Genomic DNA, 24544 nt, shown 5'->3' on the forward strand with positions numbered 1-24544 from the left:
TGTATACAAATCAAAATTAAATAGCTCAATACATTCTCATCAGCTGAACACATCCATTTACCCTGCCCCCAAGGGGCTTTCCAGGTGGCTCAGAGGATAAAGAATCTGCCTGCAATGCTGGAGACCTAGGTTCAATCCCTGAGTCAGGAAGATCTCCAGGAGAAGAGACTGGCAATCCACTCCAATATTCTTGTCTGAAGAATTCCATGGATAGAGGAGCCTGGTGGGCTCCATGGTCACAAAGAGTCAGACACAACTGAGTGACTAACACTCACTTTTCATATGAGCATGGCTGTGCCCACCAAAGCAAGACCCAGTTTTCCCCACAGCCAGTCTCTCCCATTAGGAAACTTGCAAAAGTCTCTTATATTTATGCATCAGAGGGCAGACAGAAGAAGCAAGAACTATAATCCCACATCTCCAGAACAAAACCCACAGCCACAGAAAGCTAACCAAAATGATCACGTGGATCACAACCTTGTATAACTCAATGAAGCTATGAGCCAGGCCATGCAAGGCCACCCAAGATGCATGGGTCATGATGGAGAGTTCTGACAAAACAGGGTCCACTGGAGAAGGGAATGGCAAACCACTTCAGTATTCTTGCCTCGAGAACCCCATCAAGAGTATGAAAAGGCAAAGAGATATGACACCAGAAGTGAGTTTGATCTAACTCCAAGAGATAGTGAAGGACACGGAAGCCGGGCGTGCTGCAGTTCATGGGGTTGCAAAGAGCCAGATATGACTTATTGACTGAACAACAGATTAAACAGAACAATATGAGCATTTCAGAAGCCCTTCTAGGCCAGAGCTTTAATCCTAACACAAAAATAAGTCCCAGCAAGCACCCTGTGCCTAAAAAGTGCATTTAGCATCAAATGTGCTCCTTGGGACATGAGCACAATAATGTGACAACCCATCACTGCTGTATTTTTTCAGCACAAGCAGCAGCATTTACACAGAACTTCAAGCAGAGCACAGTACGCATCCCTCGCAGTACCGAGGGATGAGCCTCTCTAAATCACAGGAATGGAGCCAAATTAACAGGCCTAATGACAACGAATTGAGAATTCATTAACTAATCAGGAGCGTGCTGAATACAATTCTTCTGCCACCTGCAAAGAACAGTCTCCTCTTCCGCTTCTCCACTTCAAAGGCATCTCTATCCTTGGTAAAAACCAAATATCCACTTAGTAAAGGATAAACAAACTGCAAGGGGGTGGGGGAGTGGAAACATGAATAAATAAACCACTTGCCTCTCTGCAATCCACTTGGCTTCTCCTCCTTTAATGGACTCACAATGATAGTCTGTAATCAAGGTGCCGTGATGGACTCAATTACAAGAAGCTCTAAGTGACCTCAAGCGAGTCATGTATTGCTTTCTCCTGGGTACCTGCCTCCTTTAGCCTGATACTCCCAGTCAGAAAACCTCTTATCTCAGACACGAAAGGATTCCTACAGCCACTGAGCAGCAGCTGCCTGAACACTGTGTAAATGGGCTCTCCACAACCCTTCACAACCAGAAAGGCTTCTGCCATTCGGCCTCACTCAAAGCTGTACTCTTTGCCTAACTGGCGGGGGGTGGGGGGGTGGGGGGTGAGGGTGGGGGGCGGTGAGGGTGGTGGGGGGGGTGAGGGGGGTGGGGGGGTGAGGGTGGGCGGGGAAATAGCCACCTACAAATATCCACAGGAACAAGGGACTGAGTTTCCCTTTAAAAGAGGCAAAGGCTGAATGAATGACATACTTTTTCATAAATCAGGCTAAAAGACCAATCCTGTGTGAAAAGTCCATGACCTTTCCTGAGGCTCTGACCTTAAATTTGAATCTTTTTCTGATGCAAAGAATGTAGTCAATTGTCAGGCTCTGGATTAGATCTTTACAGGAAGTTTACAACCCTTTCCCTTCAGGGCTGGAATCCAGTCTGAAAGTTGGGGGTAAGAAATGGTATCTACCTAACATCTGGGGAGTCCCCCAACCTCATAACTGCCCTACTGCTGCTGCTGCTGCTAAGTCGCTTCAGTCGTGTCCGACTCTGTGCGACCCCATAGACGGAAGCCCACCAGGCTCCACTGTCCCTGGGATTCTCCAGGCAAGAACACTGGAGTGGGTTGCCATTTCCTTCTCCAGTGCATGAAAGTGAAAAGTGAAAATGAAGTTGTTCAGTCATGTCCGACTTTTAGCGACCCCATGGACTGCAGCCTGGCAGGCTCCTCCGTCCATGGGATTTTCCAGGCAAGAGTACTGGAGTGGGGTGCCATTGCCTTCTCCGATAACTGCCCTAACATATCAATAATTTTCTAATGCATTTAACTGCATTTCAATCTCACAAGATTCTCAGCTTCTAAACTAACATCTGAATCTAGATTTAGAGAGAAAATTTTAATACATCATACACATGGTGACCATACCACAGAATAAAGAATCATTCTCTGAAATCAGAGGCCTTATTTAGGTCAGATCAGATTCTTGTCTTTGATGAAGCTGGGGAAAAGAGGCCCAGAAAGGTACCTTTGCCTATATGGTATCCTCAAATCATGTGAGCTGTGAGGAACATCTCACATTTTTAAAATCAATAATAAAATCTTTCCATAAGAGAAGTCACTGGGTATAGCAGGAAACAACTCTTCTTTGGCCAGATATCAGCTGGGGCTTCTAACAGACTTGTGTCCCTTTAATGCCATATCATGTGTGCCCAGTTGCTCAGTCATGTCAGACTCTTTGTGACCCCATGGACTGTAGCTCCCCAGGCTCCTCTGTCCATGGGATTTCCCAGGCAAGAATACTGGAGTGAGTTGCCAGTTCCTTCTCCAGGGGATCTTCCCAACCCAGGCATCAAAACTGCATCTCCTGTGTCTCCTGCCTTGGCAGGCAAATTCTTTACCACTGCGCCACCCGAGATGATCTTAATGCCATGTCTCATACCCCCAAACCAGCAGATTAATGATGCTTCCACAAAATCACTTTCTTCTTTCCCAAATCCTACATCTGACACATTGCTTCAAGTAGTTTAACTGTGGAAGGCCTTGACCTCCTTTCTTTGTCTCTCTGATTCAAGTGTGTCTGTTTCCTTGGGGCTACCAAGCTCAGTTGGATGGCTGGCCAGAGAGGAATGGAGCATCAGCCAAGCCCTGAACAATGGGCTCCTTTCTCCGGCTGTCACATGAACGGCGTTGTGTTACAGCCATTGTCCCTCCTAGCAGAGACGGAGAGGCACGGGTTCTCACAGACCAGCTATTCTCTCCGACCCCCTCTGACCAAGTCACTAAATATTAGAAATGAAGAGAAAAGAAAAGGAAAGAACATTTGTGCCTTTGGAGCAATACAGCCCTAACAAGGATTATTAGCGTACCCACAGACCACCTGTGTCAGAAGACCCTGTCGGAAACACCCATCCCAGTGCTCACTTAGGCAGCGCATATACAAAAAAATACACAGCCCTGGGCCCCACGCGGCACACCTGCCTGCAAGTGTGTGCTCAGTCATGTCCGACTCTTTGCAACCCTATAGACTGTAGCCTGCCAGGTTCCTCTGTCCATGGGATTCTCCAGGCAAGAATACTGGAGCGGGTTGCCATTTCCTCCTCCTTCTTACTAACCCAGGGATCAAACTCGCATCTCCTGCATCTTCTGCATTGCAGACAGATTCTTTACCACTGAGACATTGGGGACGTCCACAGTACTAAAAAATACCCAGCCCTGGGCTCCACTGCACCCCTACTAAATCAAAATTAGAGGTAAGCCAGTATCTGCCAGTGATTCTTAAGCCCCTAAACTTTGAAAGCAGAGGCCTCGAGCATTTCTCACCTCGCTGATGGCCTGATTTTGCACACCTATCAGTTCAAGGAACACACAGGAGATGAGAGGATATTGAAACAGCATGTGCTTCACACTGTGGTGATCCAGTCTTCATGTGAGGAGGAATGACTGGGAGGAGAGAGATGAGAAAAATGAGGGCACCAAGTAATGTGGGGAATGCGACAGGAAAGTTAAAAACTAATAATAATGACTGTTGAGAAGATAATAGGAAGTTGGGGGTAGGAACAACAAGGAGGAAGAAGAGGGAGATAAGGGAGAATAAAAGGAGGTGCTGACACAAGCTGGCAGAGGCTGCACCTTCAGCAAAGGATGAGCCGTGAGAAAGCTCCAGTGGTGGGCTGAACAGATGACAACAAGCGAGCATGTTGCATATTTAGTTCAAAGTTTTAAGATGGGAATTTCCTCCATAGTTTTCAGCCTTAAAAGTCAGCCACTTAGAGTTGAATGTTTGGTGATACTGTATGAAATGAAGTAGATATGAAGTGATATCCATGGTTGGGCTGATGACCTCATGCTAAAAGTCCAGTGGTGTGGCAAGGTCATCCCTAAATTAAACTTCTTAAAGGAAAATACGAATTCAGATCTAGATGATCTTAGAAGAAACTTAAGTCCTGTCTCCATCCACACCCCCGAAGAAGCGCTACAATGGCTGAAAGAACGGTTTTCTCATTTCATACCTTCTCATGGAACAGGGGCTCAATTTTTACTTGACTCTCAATAGGGTGCCCTAACGCACACTGGGTTTATATAATAAAATAATTGCAGTATAATGTGAGGGGCCTCTTTAGTGCACAGAAGTGTTGTGGAAGCAGGGAGAATCCAGTCCTATAGTCCCAGACGTGGTCGTCATAAAACAGTTCTCAAATGTTAACTCATTACTCCTATGGGAGGGTTTAGTCGCTATTGCTTAAAGGTGTCTTACAAATCCCTGCGGCCATGTGTTTACACTTCCCTGTCTAAAATGCCTCATCCACTCAAGTCCTCTCCTTCAAGGCCCCGCACTGTCAGGATGCCTCTGGTGAGCACACAGCCCTCTCTCTAGGATGAGCCCTCGAGAGCAGCTCTCAGAACTGCACACCAGGCCCTCACTACACCCAGCTTTAAACCGTCACTGCAGTTTTGTCATCTATTTTTTAAGGCGAATATCTTGGTACTTACACATAGTGTGTATCCCTATGTCCTATATACACCAAACACACATCTGATGGAGGCAAAATAAAACTCACTCTAATTACTTTCTCAAAGAACAAAAGTCACATTTTATCACTGATTCCTTGTGCAAAAAAAAAAAAGAAAAAAAATGAAGTATTCTTCACAAAATATCAGTGGGAGTAGATAATCGAAAGTTTTCGTCTTGATTGTAGAATTAATCCTCTAGACCCAAAACAAAGATTTCATACTTTTATTTTGTTCTGTGTGCAACAAACTAAATTTGTGGGGTTTTGATTTTCAATTTGCCATATTTTTTTAAAAGACAAGCATGATCCTTTACTAGAAGGTATTTCAAAGACTCATCACGGGAATGATCATCTGTGGTGAGGTTCTAGAACTAAGCCAGTCTATGCAGCTCAGCCAGCTCGGACAGGATGTCAAGGACAAAGTGCTCAGTTCAGTTCAGTTCAGTTCAGTCGCTCAGTCATGTCTGACTCTTTGCGACCCTATGAATCGCAGCACGCCAGGCCTCCCTGTCCATCACCAGCTCCCAGAGTTCATTCAGACTCACGTCCAAAGAGTCAGTGATGCCATCCAGCTATCTCATCCTCTGTCGTCCCCTTCTCCTCCTGCCCCCAATCCCTCCCAGCGTCAGGGTCTTTTCCAATGAGTCAAGTCTTCTCGCATGAGGTGGCCAAAGTACTGGAGTTTTAGCTTTAGCAGTCACACTCTAGATGGGGCCTCCTTGCTCCCAATCCTGTGCACACATGTATCAAGATGAGGCTTTCTATACTGAAATACTGTGTTTCTTTGTCTTGGGAAGAGGGGGATGGTACCATTTATTGCCCTCTGAATAGGAAATTGAAGTGGTTAAAATGCTTTACATAGTTTCTTTATCTAGGAGTATAAATCATTGGAAATGAAATGAGAGGAAATCACTAGTAATGAACATCCATAATGACAGGATATATTATCACATTCACACTTTCCAGACTGGCTAATGGCACAAAGTATACGTCATCAAATAGAAGCCGCAGGGTGACCTGCAGTTTTACAAATAAAGTTGTATCAAGGAGAATAACATTGGTTTGCATCTTAGTTTTTCCTGATAGTATAAGAAATCCTTTTATTAAGTTCTATACATTCATCTTCTGCAAAAACTATTTTGAAAAGGAGAATGATTATAGTGAAAAATAATTTTAAATTGGGAAGAAAAGGGAGTTGAGATAAATATAAAATCTTGGGAAATTCAGAGAGAGGGAATAAATGAATGAATGAATAAATAAAGAGATTAGGAGATCAGTTAAGAGACTTATGAAAGTACAGCCAGATGCAAGCTTAAATTAAGGCAGAAAAAGTTAATACTGGAAACAAATGAAAAAGAAGACTTAACAGAAGCCAATGAGTCCTGTTTTAATTCTTAAAGCTAATATTTTTAATGAAATACTGGGTACACATCCTTGACAAAATGAGAGCCAAGGCAGTTCTTAATATTGCTTTGTTTGAAGTCCAAAGAATTTGGACATTTGTAATTCATTCTTTGATGCTCCTACCTTCCTGCTCTATGTCAGTGGAAATCTCTTACATCAACCTATGAATGAACATTGCTTTGTTGTTTATTTTATGGTGGTGCTGCCCATGAGCTAAAAGTTCGGTTTTTGAAGCATCACCATCTTTGTCATGACCCTGCAATTTGTTCATTTGTTAAAATAGTATTACATATTTCCATTATTACAAAAAATGAGTGGGAAGTGAAAAAATTAAAAGCATAACCATAATTATAAGAAGACTTTGTCTCATAAACTTAATACGTGAAATGAAGATGGAAGTTATTAGGCATGCCCCAAATGGCAAATCTTTAGTCTGAATCAGGTACTTATTTAATTTGAACAAGTTAACTGGGACTCAAACAGGAGGAAATATCAAAATTAAAGAGCACTTAGAAAAAGAAAAAGAAGAAAACACTGAATAGTGTGTCTTAAGTGGCAAGATGTAATTAAAAATTTATAATATGTTTTTCTCTCTAGGCCCAGCATCCCCTATAACATGTAAGATTTTGCACAACCTTTGAACCTGTTTTTAGGACTGCATCCTACTCTACTTAAGTAAGAAAAACAATATTGAATGAGTCACCATGTTTCTGATCAAATATTAAAACAAATGGAAAGGTGTTCTATAGACTAAAAAGCACAGGGTAAACCACTAGAGTGCCCTGACATTCACAACCAAAACTATCTCAAAGGTATGATAAATTCAGCTCTTGAATCATAATACGAATACAGTTTTGAACTTACAACATTAATTCAGGGGCATCTGGTGTTTCATAAATCTTCTTAGGATATTCTATCTTGTCCTTTTTCCACTTTATGTTATTAACTTTGTAGACTCTGTCTAGCCAAATTGTGAATTCGTGAATGGCTTGTCCACAGTCTGACTAACTCAAACCCTTGGTGTGTCAATAAAAAGTCAAATGCATTCATTCATTCATTCATTCATTCTTCCTCCACATTCTTTAGGTATTTTTTAGGTAATTACTATGCGCCAGTCATTTGGATAGAGGCTCAGAATAAGGAATGATAAACTCACCAATCAGTTGGAAAATAATTCAGGTAACAGAGTTGACACAGTATGAGAGATGCTATATTAAAATTATCCACAAAGCAGAATATGAATCACATGAGATACCACTGTTTATGTAAAATAACTAGGAAAAGCTCCACACGAAACGTCTTAATTAAACTGCATCTTGAAGGATGAGTAGGTAGTAAGAAGTTAGTTAGACCAAAAAGAGGAGAAAAGACATTTCCTGCAGAGGGAAAAGCATACACAGTGAGGAGTGAATGAGGCAATGCATTCTTTAAGAAATAGTAACAAGATCAACATCAATGGGGCCGAAAGGCTGAAGCACAGGGTAGCAGAGAAGTAACCCTAAGAAGATGATGCCAAGTTGGTCTTATGTATGGTATTAAGAGGTTAGGCTTTATGCCATAAGTCAGTGTTTCTCCAAATGTGATTTGAGGTCACCTCTACAAGATTCATTTGGGGATCTGCTCAAAAGCAGATTTCTGGCCCTTACATGTGGGGTGAAGCTCCAGAATCTGCATTTTTCAATAAGTACCCAGGTGACACTGATGACACCATCTGAGGACTTGCCAAAGATTATTAAATAAGGAAATGACATGATCAGATGTGTATTTTACAAATACTCTATTAAACAATCATGAGGAAAATAAATCGGCGGTTGCTAAATGAGCACGTGCAAGCTTGGGTTAGCATTAGAACCATCTGGGGAACTTGTAAAACTGCAGACTTTTCACATCTCACCCAGGACTTACTGCACCTGAATCCAAGAGGAGAGAGCACGGATTTATATTCGGTAGAAATACATGAAATCACAATTTTACCAGGGTCAGAAATGGTCAAATTTTAGCAGTTTCTCACAGGTCCATCTAATACTTTTAACAAGTCCTCCTCTATGTTTTTGATATACATCTGAGAATAGCTGATGAAATACAAGCAGAGTCAAATGCTTTTCTTTTTTTATTAGCAGTGTCATTATTCACTTTGACTGACATGGAATGAAGTAAGTGACATAACTTATGAACCTAAAACAAATGTTAAAAGAAAAAGAGGATATTCAAAAAACAACCACCAATGAACTAAGGCAGCTAATTTAAGGATGTTAGAGCCAGAGGAACACCAGAGATTACCCAGTTCTTTCCCTATCTCCCCACACATGATGAAGCTGATGGGAAAAGCGCCCTGCTGGAGGTTTATACTGCATATTTTGTTCAATCTCTCAGCGATATAAGCTCTTCATTTTAACAGGTATTGAAATCATTAGAGCTAAAAAGTGTTAAAGACTTAATTTATAGAGTAATAATGCCACATGAAGTTCTAAACGTGTTTGTGTGTGTGTGTGTCTGGGGAGGGGGTAGGCATAAAGCAAATACTTGTGCTTTTCCATTTCTAAAATGAAGCACACAAATTTAAATAATATAGAACCTAGAACAGTGCTTGAACTGTAATAGATGCTTGATAAATATTTATTGAACAAATGATTTGACACTCTTTAAAAAAAAAGGTTTAAGGATGCATAGTAATGCAACGTTTCTAAGGCACTATAGTTTACAGGTTGTAAACTGAGTGTACACCTCCCACCTGCTAACCAAGCACCTTTTGACACTCAACCATGACCTGTCCTCTACAAATCCCAGCCCTGCAATTTGCACCTTTCCTCTAAACAAGCCCCAGCAGGAAGCAATACAAAGACCATGTCGGAGCAAAGTTTGACAATGCATCACATTCTAGGTGGGAGTGAAGCCTACATGAGCACAGTTTTCAAAGTTCATCCAAACAGAAAGAATGGCTAAAACTTACTGATAACTAACAAAAACTATATCATCACGATACGAGTTAACACTGTTAGAATAATAATGATGATGATGATGCTAATAACAGCTAATATGTGCTTACTATTGCCAGGCATGTTAGCATTCCACACACACATTAACTTATTTAATCCTTTGAACTGCCCTCTGGTATGAGCATTGTTATGATTTTTTCTGACTTTGCAGCTGAGGAGAGAAAGGTTAAGTAATACCCCAAATCATACAACTGGATAGTGGCAGAGTTAGTGGTTTCCCCCAGGCCCCCAGGTCCCAGAGCATCCCCTCTATTGAACACTCTGACCTCAGAGCAGCACAGCAAAAAGTACCCTGCAAGCTGACCTCTTGGAGTGTTCACATCAGAAAAATGATCCGGTCTTTTCATCCATAAGAAGTGAAACATCACATACAGTGAAGACTATACACAAAGTGAGGCTCAGAATATAAAGGAGAAAGGCCAGGGAAGCCCATTTTAGGAATAATAAAATCTCAAACTTTAACTCTCCCTGAAGAATTTGGATTCTCCTGTGGGGATATTTTCTAAAGAAGTATCAAAGATGTCACTACATTTCATTTACTCCGTGGTATCACTCATTTCCAGAAAGAAAGACAAAATACTTTCATAAACCAGGGCCAGAAGTCCTAGATCCAAGGAATTAAAAAGACCAATAGGAGATAGCTCTTTCCATGGTAACTATACTGGAGGAGGAAATGGCATCCCACTCCAGTACTCTTGTCTGAAGAATCCCATGGACAGGGGAGCCTGGGGGGCTACCTTCCATGGAGTGGCAAGAGTCGGACACGACTGAGCCACTAACACTTTCACACATGGCTGGAAGAACCACTCTTCCCAACATCCCCTGAGGTACCAGGTATTCAAACAGGTAAGAGAGGCCTTCAGTCACCCAGCCTGTGATCCTGATGCCCCCTAAAAGACCGTGAGAACACAGGAAGAGGGAACATCCCAGTCCACCGCACAATCTGAATAGCAAGTCCTGGAGAAAAAGTTCAGAAAACAAGATCCCAGAGGACAAGCAAAGTGGACCTGACAGCAAGGACCCCGCCAAAACTGTTTCATTCCCAGTCTCCCAAGTCTCCCTACACACATCTATGACACTGGTCAACAGAGAACCAACACAAACAAGGAAATACAAGGGCAGAAATTATGCAAAATAAGATGCGTAAGGGGGGCATCTCACGAAAAATACTCCAAGAAGTTCTACCCAGCTCCCAGTACAAGACCAAATCCAAACACTAACAATAAACCCTGGAAACCAGTAAACAAGCCAGACCGAGCCCATCTTGCCCCACCTCACGGGGCACCCGGGGTATCCTGGCTAAGGAAAATCTGCCCCCAATCCGGCCAAGGTCCAGCGGCTGCCAGAAGGGAGTTTGCCCAACTCTTACCCGAGATCCTGAGATTCACAGCCCAACACTTTCCCCCGGGTTTTGACGCAGCGCCAGCGGAGAAACAGAATCTGTTCCAAAAGGCGCAGCTCGGTTCCGAGCAGCGTCCCCAAAAGAGCGATACTTCGGAGTCTTGGTTCAGGCTTAGAGGCTCGGGAACGAAGACGGGTCTGAGTGCGTTTCCAGACCCCCGGTTTCGCGCACCGAGAAAGTACTCGCTGCAAACTTGAGTCAGGTTTTCTCCGTCTGGCCCGAGATGCTGAAGGAGGAGGGGAGTAACCCGAGCCTGGCGCGGGATGCGAGCAGTTGCCGCTGCTGCAGCTGCTGCCGCCGGGACAGAGACTGCTGGGGGGCGGGGGTCTCTGGGCGCGGCGGGCAGTCCTTAGTGTGACCTGCAGGATCCTCCCGGCCCAGTTCCTGCGCCCCGATCGCGGGTTGTCCCTGTCCTGAGCGGCTTCCACCGCCCGAAGAGACTGCGCCAATAGTCTGGCTACTAAACTGGCACACCTTGGGGTTACCTCGTGGGGTTTACCAAGGGGTAGCGGAGAGAGTGCCCGTCTGAGTCCCAAGTCCCCAGAGGTTCTGGAGCCCCTGTGAAGATTGGGGGGAGTGGGGACAGCACCCGAGCAACCAGCAGGAGGGGATGGCACGTCCCCAGCGGTGCCAGGGAGGGAGCGCAACCGCGGGACATAGAAGGGAGGAGTGACCTAGCGGTACAAAAGTGTTCGCTGCAGCAACAAAGTGGTTGGAGAGGTGGGGCGTGGGGTGAGAGAGTCCGATTTACGGAGGCGGAGCGGAGAGAGAACTCCACGGGCCAGCAGCAAAATCCCTCCAGGCCAGCTAAGACTTCCCGGGCGGAGATTTCTTGGGGAATGGCTCCCTCTGCCGACTCTTCAGGGAGACCCCAGGAGACCCAAAGACGAAAAGCGATAAGGATGAAAAGGCTTTTCCCTATCTGGGTATTTGGGGAGACACGAATTTTGGAATCTCCTTCTCTGATCACCATCCTCTTTCTTAGGAAACAATTAACCTGCATGAGAATGACATGAGAAGATACACACTTATCCACGGAAAGTTGTTAGCTTTTTCTTTTTTCAATATTAAGCTGAATTCTATCCTCTCCACTCCCCAAAAGACTTGTGCTCCATATTCACACCAGATGAGGCACTCCTGTTCCTTACATTAATATAAACTGTTTCTTTTTAGAGAGACCTCAAAAGCATATGCAACCCCAGTCAGTAACAGTACAGAGCAAACAGTCCATGCTCAAAGTTATACTTGAATGGAATGAATGAGCATGTGTATTTGAAGCCCTTCACTATTCTCCTTGGTAACCCCTGGAAATAAACAGTGGAAGACTGTTTCTGTTTGTATGTTTACCAGATAACATCACCCTTTCTTCTGGTTAACAGTACCTTCCTTCCTTTTTCTTGAGGCACCACCCCTGCCACATTTAGGGCATTCTGGATGGGAAGGTCATTCAGGATGGTCCAGCTTTTCTGAGTCCAAGGATGGGCACCTGACCTAAGCTAGTCCCCTCAGACCTTCTCTTCCAGGAATACTAACTTTGGCCAGAGCAGCACAAGGAGGAATAAATCTAGTGCTGATTGATCCATATGACAGTGTTCTAGAGACTGGCCATTAGGTCATGCCATTTGTACCCCAAAGCTCCCTGCTTTATATTTTATGAAACCTGGTTACTCCACTTCCTTTGATTTTTTAATTAACTTTATTGAGATATGATTTACATTCAATATATTGCTGTCATATCAAAGATAGAGTTTGAGAAGTTTTGAATAATGTACACACCCATGGAACCACAACTACAGTCAAGATAATGAACAATCATTCCCAGAAACTTCTCTTTTACCCCCTTTGAATTCAGTTACCCACCTCATTTTATCCCTGACCCACTCAACTGCTTTCTGTAGCTATAGATTTGTCTTTCTTGCCATTGTAGAAGATCCTTCTACAATGGAATCATGTAATATGTATTCCTTTATGTCTGACTTCTTCACTCAGCATAATGTTTCTGAAATTCATCAAAACAGTTTGTAAAAGTAGGTTGCTTTCTCTTTATTGGTGAGTATTATTCCATTGTATGGATATACTGCCATTTGCCCAGCCACCAAATGTTTTCAATTTAGGTTTATAATAAGTAAAGCAGCTAGGAACTTCCATGTAAAAGTCTTTTTCACGGGAGTGGAATTACTGGATTATATAGTGTGTGTTTACATACATAATAGAGATTAACTGTTTTCCAAGGTTCCCAATAGCAATGTATGACAGTTGCTCCACATTATCATCAACACTTGATATTGTCTGTCTTTTTATTTTAACCATTCCATTGAGTATATAGTAGTGTCTCATTACGGCTTTAATTTGCATTTCCCTAATGACTAATGATCTTCCCAGGTGGCAAAGTGGCAAAGAATCTGCCAATGCAGAAGATGCAAGAGACGGGGGGTTTAAACCCTGGGTCAGAAAGACCTCCTGGGGGTAGGAAACGGCAATGCAATCCAGTATTCTAGCCTGGGAAATCCCATGGACAGAGGAGCCTGGCAGGCTATATTCCATGGGGTCGCAAAGAGTCTAACATGACTTAGAGACTAAATAAGAACAAAAAATGACTAATGATGGTGAACAAAGATGTTTGCCACCGCTTCATGTGCTTGCATTCCATTAGTTCTTTGATGAAGTATCCAAAGTTTCTTGTCCAATTTGTAAGCAGATCATTTGTCTTCTTGTTATTGGGTTGTATGAATTCACATATTCTGAAAATCAGGTATTTGTCATATATGTGTATAACAAATATACTGTTTCAGTTTGTCTCTTGCCTTTTAATTTCTCAATCTTTCTTTCAAACAACATAATTTTTTTTTACAAAGTCTAATTTATCAGTTTTTTTTTTTTTTACAGCTGTGTTTTCCATGTTTTATCTAAGAGATCTTTGCTTACCCCAAGGTCATGAAGATTTTCTCCCACTATTTCTTCCAAAATTTATAATTTAAGCTGTTATGTTTAGGTCTGCTCCATCTACTTCTGCTTCATTGACTACCCTACAGCCTTTGGCTATGTGGATCACAACAAACTATGAAAATTGATAAAGAGACAGGAACACCAGACCACCTTACCTGACTCCTGAGAAACCTGTATGTTGGTCAAGAAGCAGCATTTAGAGCTGAACATGGAACAATGGACTGATTCAAAACTGGGAAAGGAGTACATCAAGGCTGTATATTGTCACCCTGCTTATTTAACTTCTATGCACAGTACATTATGCAAAATGCCAGGCTGAATGAAGCACAAGCTGGAATCAAGATTGCCAGGAGAAATATCAACAACCTCACATATGTAGATGATACCACCTTGATGTCAGAAAGTAAAGAGGAATTGAAGAGCTTCTTGATGAGGGTGAGAGAGTAAAAAAGCTGGCTTAAAACTCAATATTCAAAAAACTAAGATCAGGGCACCTGGTCCTATCACTTTATGGCAAATAGATGGGGAAACAATGGAAACAGTGAGACTTTATTTTCTTGGGCTCCAAAATCACTGCAGATGGTGACTGCAGCCATTAAATTAAAAGACACTTACTCCTTGGAAGAAAAGCTATGACAAACCTAGACTGAATATTCAAATGCAAAGACATCACTTTACCGACAAAGGTCCATCTAGTCAAAGCTGTGCTTTTTCCAGTAGTCATGTATAGATGTGAGAATTGGACCATAAAGAAGGCTGAGTGCCGAAGAATTGATGCTTTCAAACTGTGGTGTTGGAAAAGACTCTTGAGAGTCCTTTGGACTGCAAGGAGATCAAATCAGTCCATCCTAAAGGAAATCACCCCTGAATATTGATTAGAATGACTGATAATGAAGCGGAAGCTCTACTACTTTGGCCACCTGATGTGAAGAACCAACTCATTGGAAAAAGACCCTGATGCTGAGAAAGATTGAAGGCAAAAGCAGAAGGGGGAGGCAAAGGATAAGATCGTTAGATAGCATTACTGACTTAATGGACATTAATCTGAATGAACTCCAGAAAACAGTAAAGGACAGGGAAGCCTGGCGTACTGCAGTCCATGAGGTCACAGACAGCTGGACACTACTTAGTGAAGGAACAACTACAACATAATAAGACTTTGATTTCCAACTTCCCTTTTTTCTCAAGATTTGCTTCGCTTTCCTAAATTTGGGGTTTTTTTAAATCTCCTACGTGAATTGCAGAATTAGCTTGTCAGTGTTTAAAAACTCACTTTAATTGATAATGCCTTGAATATACTGATAACTTCAAGGAGAACTGACATGTTAGTTGAATCTTCCAATTATAAACATGTTGTATCGCTCCATTAATTTAGATCATTTTTAACATCTCTCAGCAATATTTTAGTTTTCAGCATGCCAGTTTTTCACATATTTTAAAAAATTTATCCCTAAATATTTTTAAATTTTTGGTGCTACTGTCAACAGACTTGTTTTTGAATTTCAATTTTTAACTGTTTGTTGCTAACATGGAAAAATACAATGAAATTTTGTACAATAGCTTCATATGTCGCCACCTGACTAAGTTTACTGATTAGTTCTAGCAGTTTTCCTAAAATTCTTTAGGATTTCCTACATACAAATAAATACAATTTTGCTACTTTTATTTCTCTTTCTTGCTTTATCGCTCTGGATAGGATGCCCAGGACAATGTTGAATAAGATGTTACTGTTGATAAAAGTTAAAATCTTTGCCTTGTTCTCCATCTTAGAGCAAAAATAAACAGTCTTTCACCAGGAAGTAGGATGTTAGCTGTAGGCTTTTCATAGACACCCTTTATTGATTGAAAAATCCCTTCACTAAAAGTTTCTACCATAAATGACTGTTGAATTTCATCAAATGTTTTTTCTGCATCAATTGAAATGACTGTATGGTTTTCCTCCTTTATCTCGTTAATTGAATTGATTGTCAAAAGTGCCCTTTGCCTTGCTGGGTTAAAGCCTACTTGGCCGATGTGTATGACAGGTTTTGTGTACTATTGGATTTGATTTGCTAACATTTTGTTCAGGTGTGTCTATATTCAGAAAGAATATTGGTCTATATTTTTATTTTCTTGTGACTCTTTGTCAGGCAAGAGATTCATTAAAATTTTTATCTATTCAATGGACCTCATAGCCCCATTTTAGCATAGTGATGAATGTCCTGCAGCCCTCTCTGTTAAAGATAGTGCCCTGAAGGTCTTCTGCTTGTATCATCCCTCTAAAGCCTCCTGCCCACACTGGTTCTCCAATTGCCTCTTTAGTCATGGACTACAGTCATGGGCTTTAGTCATGGGTTACAGCCCATGGGGTCACAAAAGAGTCGGACACAACTTAGCAGCTAAAACAACAACAGTATGGGCATGCAGGAAGAGTAGTATTTCTATGGGAACACTTTGGACCACAATGAGCCACATAGGGACCTGGAGAGTGAGCAGCAGTTCAGCAGATGCTTTCTAGTTCACAGGCAAGCACTGCAGGGAGTTGTAGAGGGTGCAGCACTGACATCTCCTGCATTAGCAGGAATTCTTTACCACTGAGCCACCAGGGAAGCCCCACCTGTCACTAATTACCAGTGTTTTACCAGCACAGCAGAGGGCTGCCTTTTGATGGCTTAGAGATGGAAGAATAGCTCCAGCCTGGGCAAACCAGCAAACTTCTGCGCTCACCAGAGGATTGAACTATACCTTCTCCGATGAGGTCTGAACCCCTTCCAGTTTTGTTCTTTCTTAAGCACTTTGTCAGCCCTAGAACACCATCCAGAATTGTTGTATCTAATAGTCACTTTTTACCAGAGTTAATAATTCGTTACATGAACTACCCCAACTCCGTTTAACCCACTGTGGTTTCTATCTCTTAACTGGACCCAGACTGATACATTATTGGGCTTACCTGGTAACTCAGCTGGTAAAGAATCCAACTTCAGTGCAGGAGACCCCAGTTCTATTTCTTGGTTAGGAAGATCCCCTGGAAAAGGGATAGGCTACTCACTCCAGTATTCTTGGGCTTCCCTGGTGGCTCAGTTGGTAAAGAATTCACCTACCATGTGGGAGACCTGAGTTTGATCCCTGGGTTGGGAAGATACCCCAGAGAAGGGAACAGCTACTCACTCCAGTATTCTGGCCTAGAGAATTCCATGGACAGAGGAGCCTGGCAGGCTACAGTCCATGGGGTCACAAAGAGTTGGACATGGCTGAGCAACTTTTGCTTCCACTTGGTACATTATAAGGTGTGAACTTTCTGGGATCTCTACTGAATGTCCCCAGATGTTCACTGAAGACCATTCACCCTTCACTCTGTTTATGAGTCCCTCAAGGCCTCTGGGAATTGTTCAGCTTACAGCTTCTTGATGGGTGTGTACCTGTCTTGTACAGTCTCACCCTAATCATCCTGGATTATTATTCAGCAACAGAAGGACCCTGTGCAAGTTTATGGAGGTTTCTCTTGGTTTAATTCTCTCCTCTTTAGTACACTGCTCTCCAAATTCCAGCCACCGCAGCCTCTGAATTCCAGTGTCTGTCTCCTGTGCTCACCTGCACTGTGCTTTAGGAAATACCTCTGGTCAGAAAGCCAGAGTGATTCTAGGGTTCACCTCATTTGCTTATTTTTCCTTTGGGACCACAATCTTCTTGCCCAGTGTCTAAAAAGAACTGTTTTTACTTCAGTTGTTCAAAGCAGGATCCTAAGACCAGTCTAGTTAACCGTTTAAGGACAGAAAAATTCTTTGCCTTTGATTTCTAGGAGCTACTCTTTGGACAAATTATTTCGCATGTTTGGTATGTTTTTATTTATTTTCCTTGAGTTGGATAGACTTGGTTTCTGTTGCTTGAGAACTCTGGGCAATACACATGTGGTAGCCAAAATGAACACATAAAGATAAAGCCTGAACAACCTGGATTAGAGTGAAGATTTTAGTACCTTTATTCTGAATACCATAAGCATTATTCATATAAGATTAAATGGGGTTTTTAATTGGTGACTATACTATTCTGTCAACTATACTACAGAATTTAGAATCTACTAAAACTTCAATTATTCTTCATGGTTGTTATTAAGTCTGACTTTTAAAAATATTACTTATATAATTAGTTGTAGCTTTCATAGTAATTTTATAGAACTATTCATTTAGCCCTATGAAATTCTATTTTTCTATATGCAGTCCATTTTAGAACTTGTTGATATCTTGGAGGAGCTAATTCTTATCCTGCTATACTGGCTAGGGAGTTCAAAATCAACATATTTGAAGTTTGATCAGCAGGCCACAAAGCTCTTGAGCAAATACCTATTAAACATGTGGAAGCAGGTGAAAGTCAAAGGCATATTCTGACAAGGACTTCATTTTCCATTTACAGTTCTTTTCATCCCATAGTACAGTCATTTAACCACTTACAAACACTACAGCTCTATTACATCAGCCCACATTCTTCATCTGACCCACAAGGATGTCATGGGATACTTTTTTCAATTATCTCATAAATCCAAATGTATTCTCATTCCTTCAATTTACCTGTCTGATAATATTTCCAGTAGAGAAAGTGAAGTCAGCCTAGCAGGTCTGCTTCTTAGCAAACAAGGTTGACTTCTTATAGCCATGGCCTCCTCTCTGTAGTGCTCTCAATCATGTCTTCAAATCTATGATTTAAAAGCTTTCTTAGTGACAACAATCTACTTGTGTTCGCAGAACACACCTCCCAGTGGCTGACAGTCAGGCCTCCCAATGGACGGCTGGTAGCTTCTGCTTCCCTCTGATTTGTTTTGAGCCTTGGCTGCCATTTTCCTATCTGCTCACTGCCCCCCACCCCATATAGGTTACCATTCAATACTCTGGATGAGGCTAAAGAGAAGTGGGTCTCTTTGGTAGCATCCTTCTCAGCTGGGAAGTGGGGCACTCCCTCACAAACTCTCTGTCTCTCTCAAGGGAGTAATTATGGGCTCCTTTGGCACTGAGCTGCCGCACAGAGGGAAGGGTGACATGGATAACGTTTAACATTTCTCTTATCTTTTCCAATGAGTCCAGTCTTGGGTCATTTTTTCCTCCAGTGGTGTGTTAGAACTTCCCCCACTGGACACTTGAAATTTTCCAAAAGCTTGCTCAAAAGTGGGTGACTGACAAAGGCAGTATTCTCCAGGGGCTCTTGGACCTCAGCTAAGAGGAACTGAATTGGTTCATGGGCCACTTTACAGTCGGCAGCCCAGAGCAAGGTCGGTATGCCTAGTACCCGATGCACAGGTGGGCGAGACTCCTCCCAGATCCTTTGGTGTTTGATGCTAGCTCCCACAGCTTCCACGGCCACTTTTGTCTATGAACTGAAGCCAAATTGTTGTTGGGAGGTGGGAATATAATAAAGGGAACCTTACTGAGCTATCTCCCCTATGTCACTCTCTCCAACTTTTTTTTACTGTAATCCACAGGAAGAAGTACATTTTTCATCATAATCAAATTCATATTTTCATAGGTATATGATCAGAACAAGTTTCATCAAACAACACTTACTATATGTCATGTCCTCTGATATTCTCTATACTCTAGTGCTCCTCAAATGTCAATGTACATGTTAAACAGCTAGGGATTTTGTTAACATGTAATTCTGATCCGGTATCTGGGGTGGAGCCTACATTTTAACAAACTCCTAAGGTGATATGCATGTCTCTTGGGTGCACCTTGAGTAGCTAAGCTCTTTTTCACTTTATTTTGTTTTATTTAAGTGCTAAATCACTCTTCAAACTTTCAAGTGTATCTGGACTATTAATCTGTAAAAGCACTGCTGGTGTGTTTCCAGCTGTGACACTATGCTTGGAGAAGCTCTTGAATCAACAATATGGCTATCTAGGATATTCCTGCAAAAGTCTATGTGTGATGTGGTATCATGCTTGGAAGGCTTTCAACAGAAAACAACGGCATCTTCCATATAGTAAGGCCAGAAAGTGATACAAGTAAAGAGATTGACATCTTCCTGACCTTGCTTTTTAAAACTGTAACATTTGACACAATAAATAAATCTATTCCAATTGGGAATATATAAATCTAACTGCTATTCATAATAAGGATCTTCATAACTGTATATGAAAAGAAAATTACATAGATGACCAAAAGTGACCATGGCAATGAGATGAATATCAGGAAAAAAGAAAAAAAAAATCCCTGTGGTGTATGTGATTTGCTAGTATGGGGTGATTTCCTTTAGTCTGCAGTTTATCAGTGTTCACTACATCAGTCAAGGTTCTTATTTCAAGTAACAAATGTCAACTGTAACTTAATAAAAACAAAATTGGAAGAGGCTAAACTTGAATTCAAGTAGGACTTCCTCTAGAGGGTCCCAAAGACTCAGAGCAGAAACAGCCTGGTCATGCTATATTCCGCCTGGATTCATGAACTTGAATAATTTTTTACTGAGTCTTCACACCACACTCTCAAGATCACAGTCACAAGAGAGAGCATCCATTGGCTGAACATGGGTTTTGCATTCCCTCTTGCCAGACCTGGGATAAAATGAAGTATTATCCCATGAACATCCTTCTATGGGAGAAGGATGATTTGATATACCATTCCTCTAAGAGTATAAAAAGGTAGGGAGAGGAAATGTCCCAAAAGTAAATCAGCGTGCCATTGTAAAGAGGAAATAGGTGCTGAACCACAAATAAACTCTATATGACAAGGACTTCCCTGGTGGTCCAGTGGCTAAGGCTCCATGCTCCCAATGCAGGGGGCCTGGGTTCCATCCCTGGTCGGAGAACGAGATCCCATGTGCACACGCCATAACTAAAAATTCTGCATGCGAAAATGAAGACCGTCACAGTCAAATTAGTTAATTAAAAAAAAAAACTATACATGACGGAGCACTGTGAATCAGCAAGGGCACTTATTGCAAGTATAACAGGATGGTGAATGAGGTTTTCCACTTGTTTGGGAATCGAATCTATAGTCTCAGACACAAAGAGAATAGAGGCTGACTGACACACACTTTAAAGGATGCATATAGACACAACCTTCATAAAACTTAATAATTTAAAAAAGACAAGCTCTGATAGCACTATCATGTACTACAACACACTCCCCTCCCCACCACACACACACACACACACACACACACACACACACAATGCCTATCCCTTTACCCCCATAGGAAAAAACTAAAGAATTCCAGAAGAGTTGGCAGAATTCCTGCTGTATGGAAGTTGCCACCCAAATGGTGACTTTTCTCCTCCCCATATTAGAGGGAAGGGAACTACTTCTTCCCTCCCTATGGCAAGTTAACTGAAGATGTAGGGGAAGGCAAGGAAAACAATCACAAGATGAGGAGTGCTGGCCAGAGGCGGAAGCTGGCATCTCCACCCCTAGGCAGACTTCTGCTTACATAGAGCAAGCAGCTCTCCCTACATGTTAGAAGAGGAGGAAAGGTGTGGTCAAGGGACAACAGAGTGAAACTCCCACTCCCACTGCTTGATGATATGAGAATGCCAGGGAAATAATTAATCTTTAAAAAAGAATGCTCAGGTTCCCTTAGGGCCAAATGGATACCACGGGAGGGTAGCTAGACTTAAGCAATTTTGTCACAATCTAGCCTGCTAGTGGGAGGCTGCAGTGGAGGAGCAGGAGCTGAAAGCACAGAGGGCAGAAGAACTTGGGTTGTGAAGAATCACTCATGTTGGAGGCCTGGGCAACTGAGGCCTCTGCAAGGCTTCCTGAAGAGCCCATGCATGCACTCCACTTCTGCCATATCTAGATGTCTCCTCTGCAGGCCGAGGACTGACGATCCGACGTCAGTCCCTTCCTCAGTTCTGCCTCCAGGACCCAACACTCAGAAAGAGACAGCAAAGATGAACCCGAAAGATGAAGGAAGAGAAGGAAGGGGGGAGATAAGCAAAGCACACCAAACCCCCCAGGGTGGGACCATCTGCACGACTGGTCACACCTGCACCAAGGGAGGGGAGGAGTGTGAAACTGGATGTGAGATTCGAACTTACAGTGGACTATACTGTCCCCGGTGTTCCAAAACCTGAAAGTCTGAAATGCTACAGGAGCTGCCCAAGATGCTGTGAAAGGACAGAAAACAAGTCTCCATCAAAGCACACCTAGAGAAAGAAAATGAAGCGGTTTCATGCTAGGATCCCACTGAGCTCAGACTCTCCAGTAAACTGGTTACATGGCGAAAGAAACTGACTAATTTAAGCAGAAAAAGAATTTATTGAGAAGCTACTGGGGTGAGCTGGTGAGACGCCAGGCAGGTCAGAGGACTGGCTTGGGAAGGTGCCCAGGGATAGTGAGATTCCACACTCTGAGCTAAAATCACTTTGTGGAATTAGTCTCAGGAAGCCCTGCCCCAGTGCTGGATCCAGAGGTCTTTCCGCCAATGCCTCCAGAGCTAGACACCTACTGAGATCACTACTGCTTCTAGGAAAGCTGTTGCGTCCCCTGAGCTGTGGGGAAGAATTCTCCTTTGTCCCAGTTACCGAGTCAAAGTCCAGGGCAAATACCACAACCCAGTGGCAAAGGGGTCCGAAGAAGCAAGTATTTGTCCTTTGTGCTTCTATATCAAAAGAAAGGCTCTTCCTCTGATCAACTCTCACAAGCAGGATTGCTATTAGCCTCTACAGTGCTTTGTGCAAATGAAGAAAATGCATGCCTCCAGTTGACAAAATTAGAAAGAGTATTTCCTTTCTCCATTGCCTACATGCCACCATCAGGGCTTAGGGGACAGAGCACGCCTGGATTTTAGCCTCACTTGCCCTCTCTGCTGGGAGCCTGTGTGCAGAGCACAGGCTATACAGCTGTATGCAGTAACCCTGCTCATAAGGGGAATCGCTCTCAAACACAACAGCTGAGATGACAGGAATATAAAGGAAGATGTTCAGCTTAGAGGAAAATATGGTTAAGAGATAATGAGCACATAGCTTGATGAAGACCAGTGAAGAAATGTTATCATGGACCCCGGGCAAGTGAATAAAAACTAGGCAAAACTCGGACCTTCCTGAACAATCACTTAGTGTGAAACAACCACCATCAGCAGGAAAGTCTCTCTTCTCGCACCACGTGTGGATTTTGGCCTCCAATGAATGGAGGCACCCGGAGGTATGACCCAGGGTAGGCACATTCCAGTCATCACACAGAATTACGTGGAACCATTAAAAGTTTAAATAAGTACACTACATAAAGATTTACATCAACTCTCCTCCTCATTCATGAAGTAACTTTCTCATGCTTAACAAAACAGAGATTTATGAAAATGTTTCTATATTTTCATGTTAAAATGAACCATCCTTTGTTCACAATTGCTACAATAATTCAGTCAAGTATTTGTGAAAGAAAAGGTGCATATCATTTTAAAGCTGCTTAATACTTACATAAAAATTATCTTGCCAAAATATGCATTATGAAATTAAAAGTAATATTAGTAAGTTATTCCCATTTTTATCCTGAAAACAGTAAAAATAGTAAAGACAAACAAATTGACCAGACCATTCCATTTGACTAACTGAGGGGGAAAAGTAGATGCAATTTAATGAAATGACTGGACTAGAACACCTTCCTATATCAGCTCGATTTTACTGTGTGTGTGTACAGTCAGTGCTCTGGGTTGGTTGTTTTTTACAGATGCTACGTCTGGAGTTTTGACAATGAAGAAATGGATTAAAAGTCTATTTGTAGGAAATTGAAGACAATAGAAAGACAGGTATTTGACACAGAGTACTGACAAGTCTTTCCAATTTTGCTCTCAACTGCAGCAGAAAAGTGAGAGTAATTATTTAGGAATGCAGGATCAAAGGAAGGTTTTCTAGGGTAGAAGGAACTACAATGTTTGTGTATCCTGTTGAGAATGAGCCAGTGTAGGTGGGAAAATGGCTCACTGTCACTCAACACTATTTCTGAGCATTCTCGCTATTTCAGTCACCATCCATGGCCGTAATGCCTTCATCTTGCAAAACTAAGATTCTATACCTATTGAATAATAGTTCCCTATTCTTCTTTGCCCCTAACCCCTGGCAACAACCGTTTAACTTTCTGCCTCTATGAATATGACTACTCTAGTTATCTCACGGAAGTGGAATCATGCAGTATTTATTTGTCTTTTTGTGACTGGCTTATTTCACTTCGCATAATGTCTTCAAGGTTTATCTGTTTATAGGATGTGCCAGAATGTCCTTCCTTTTTAATGCTAATAATATTGCATTGTAGGTATCTACCATATTTCCTTAACCATTCATCTGTGGATGGATGCTTCGGTTTCTTCCAATTTTGAGCTCTTGTAAATAATGCTACTATGAACATGGATTGACAAAAGTCACCTTAGAGACCCTGCGTTCAATTTGGGAGCATAAATACCCAAAAGTGGGATTGCCAGATCATATGACAGTCCTATTTTTTACTTTTCTAAGAACTGCCATACTGTTCTCCATGCGGCTGCACCACTTTACAATTTCAACCAACAGTGCCCAAGGGTTCCAATTTCTCCACATCCTGCTGACACTTCCTTCCCTTGTTTCAAAAAAATTGCAGCCATTCTAATACGCGTGAGATGCTATCTCTCTGGGGTTTTGATTGGCCTTTCCTTAATGATTGGTTATACTGAGCATCTTTTCAGGTTCTTGGTCATTTGTATCTCGCTTTTAGAGAAATGTCTATTAAAGTTTTGTGCTCATTTTTTAATCAAGTTGTTTTTTAAGTTATAGGAGTTCTTTATATACTCTACTGCTTCTTGCCCACCTTGCTCTGGACACCTTGGCCTCCCTTCTTTACCTCAAACCCCAGCCGTGTTTCCGCATTAGAG

General features: G+C 42.2%; 1 protein-coding gene across 11 annotated transcripts in view; it reads right to left on the reverse strand.

Moving 5' to 3' along the window:
* MEGF10 (multiple EGF like domains 10) overlaps positions 1-24544 on the reverse strand; it is a 480748-nt gene that overhangs the window by 167845 nt on the left and 288359 nt on the right. For 6 of the 11 annotated variants that reach the window (XM_086410525.1, XM_086410522.1, XM_086410526.1 and 3 more), the window contains one exon: positions 10763-11792. The exons of 4 other annotated variants lie outside the window; for them this stretch is intronic. The gene's annotated coding sequence lies outside the window, so the exon portion shown is untranslated. Of the gene's footprint in view, positions 1-10762; positions 11793-16670; positions 16746-24544 lie in introns of all 11 variants that reach the window. One more of the 11 variants, XM_086410531.1, reaches the window with a different exon arrangement.

Source organism: Bos grunniens, chromosome 7 (genome assembly GCF_055505025.1).
Source record: "Bos grunniens cultivar Pamir isolate PY7600 chromosome 7, Bosgru_T2T1.0, whole genome shotgun sequence".
NCBI classification, from domain to species: domain Eukaryota; kingdom Metazoa; phylum Chordata; class Mammalia; order Artiodactyla; family Bovidae; genus Bos; species Bos grunniens.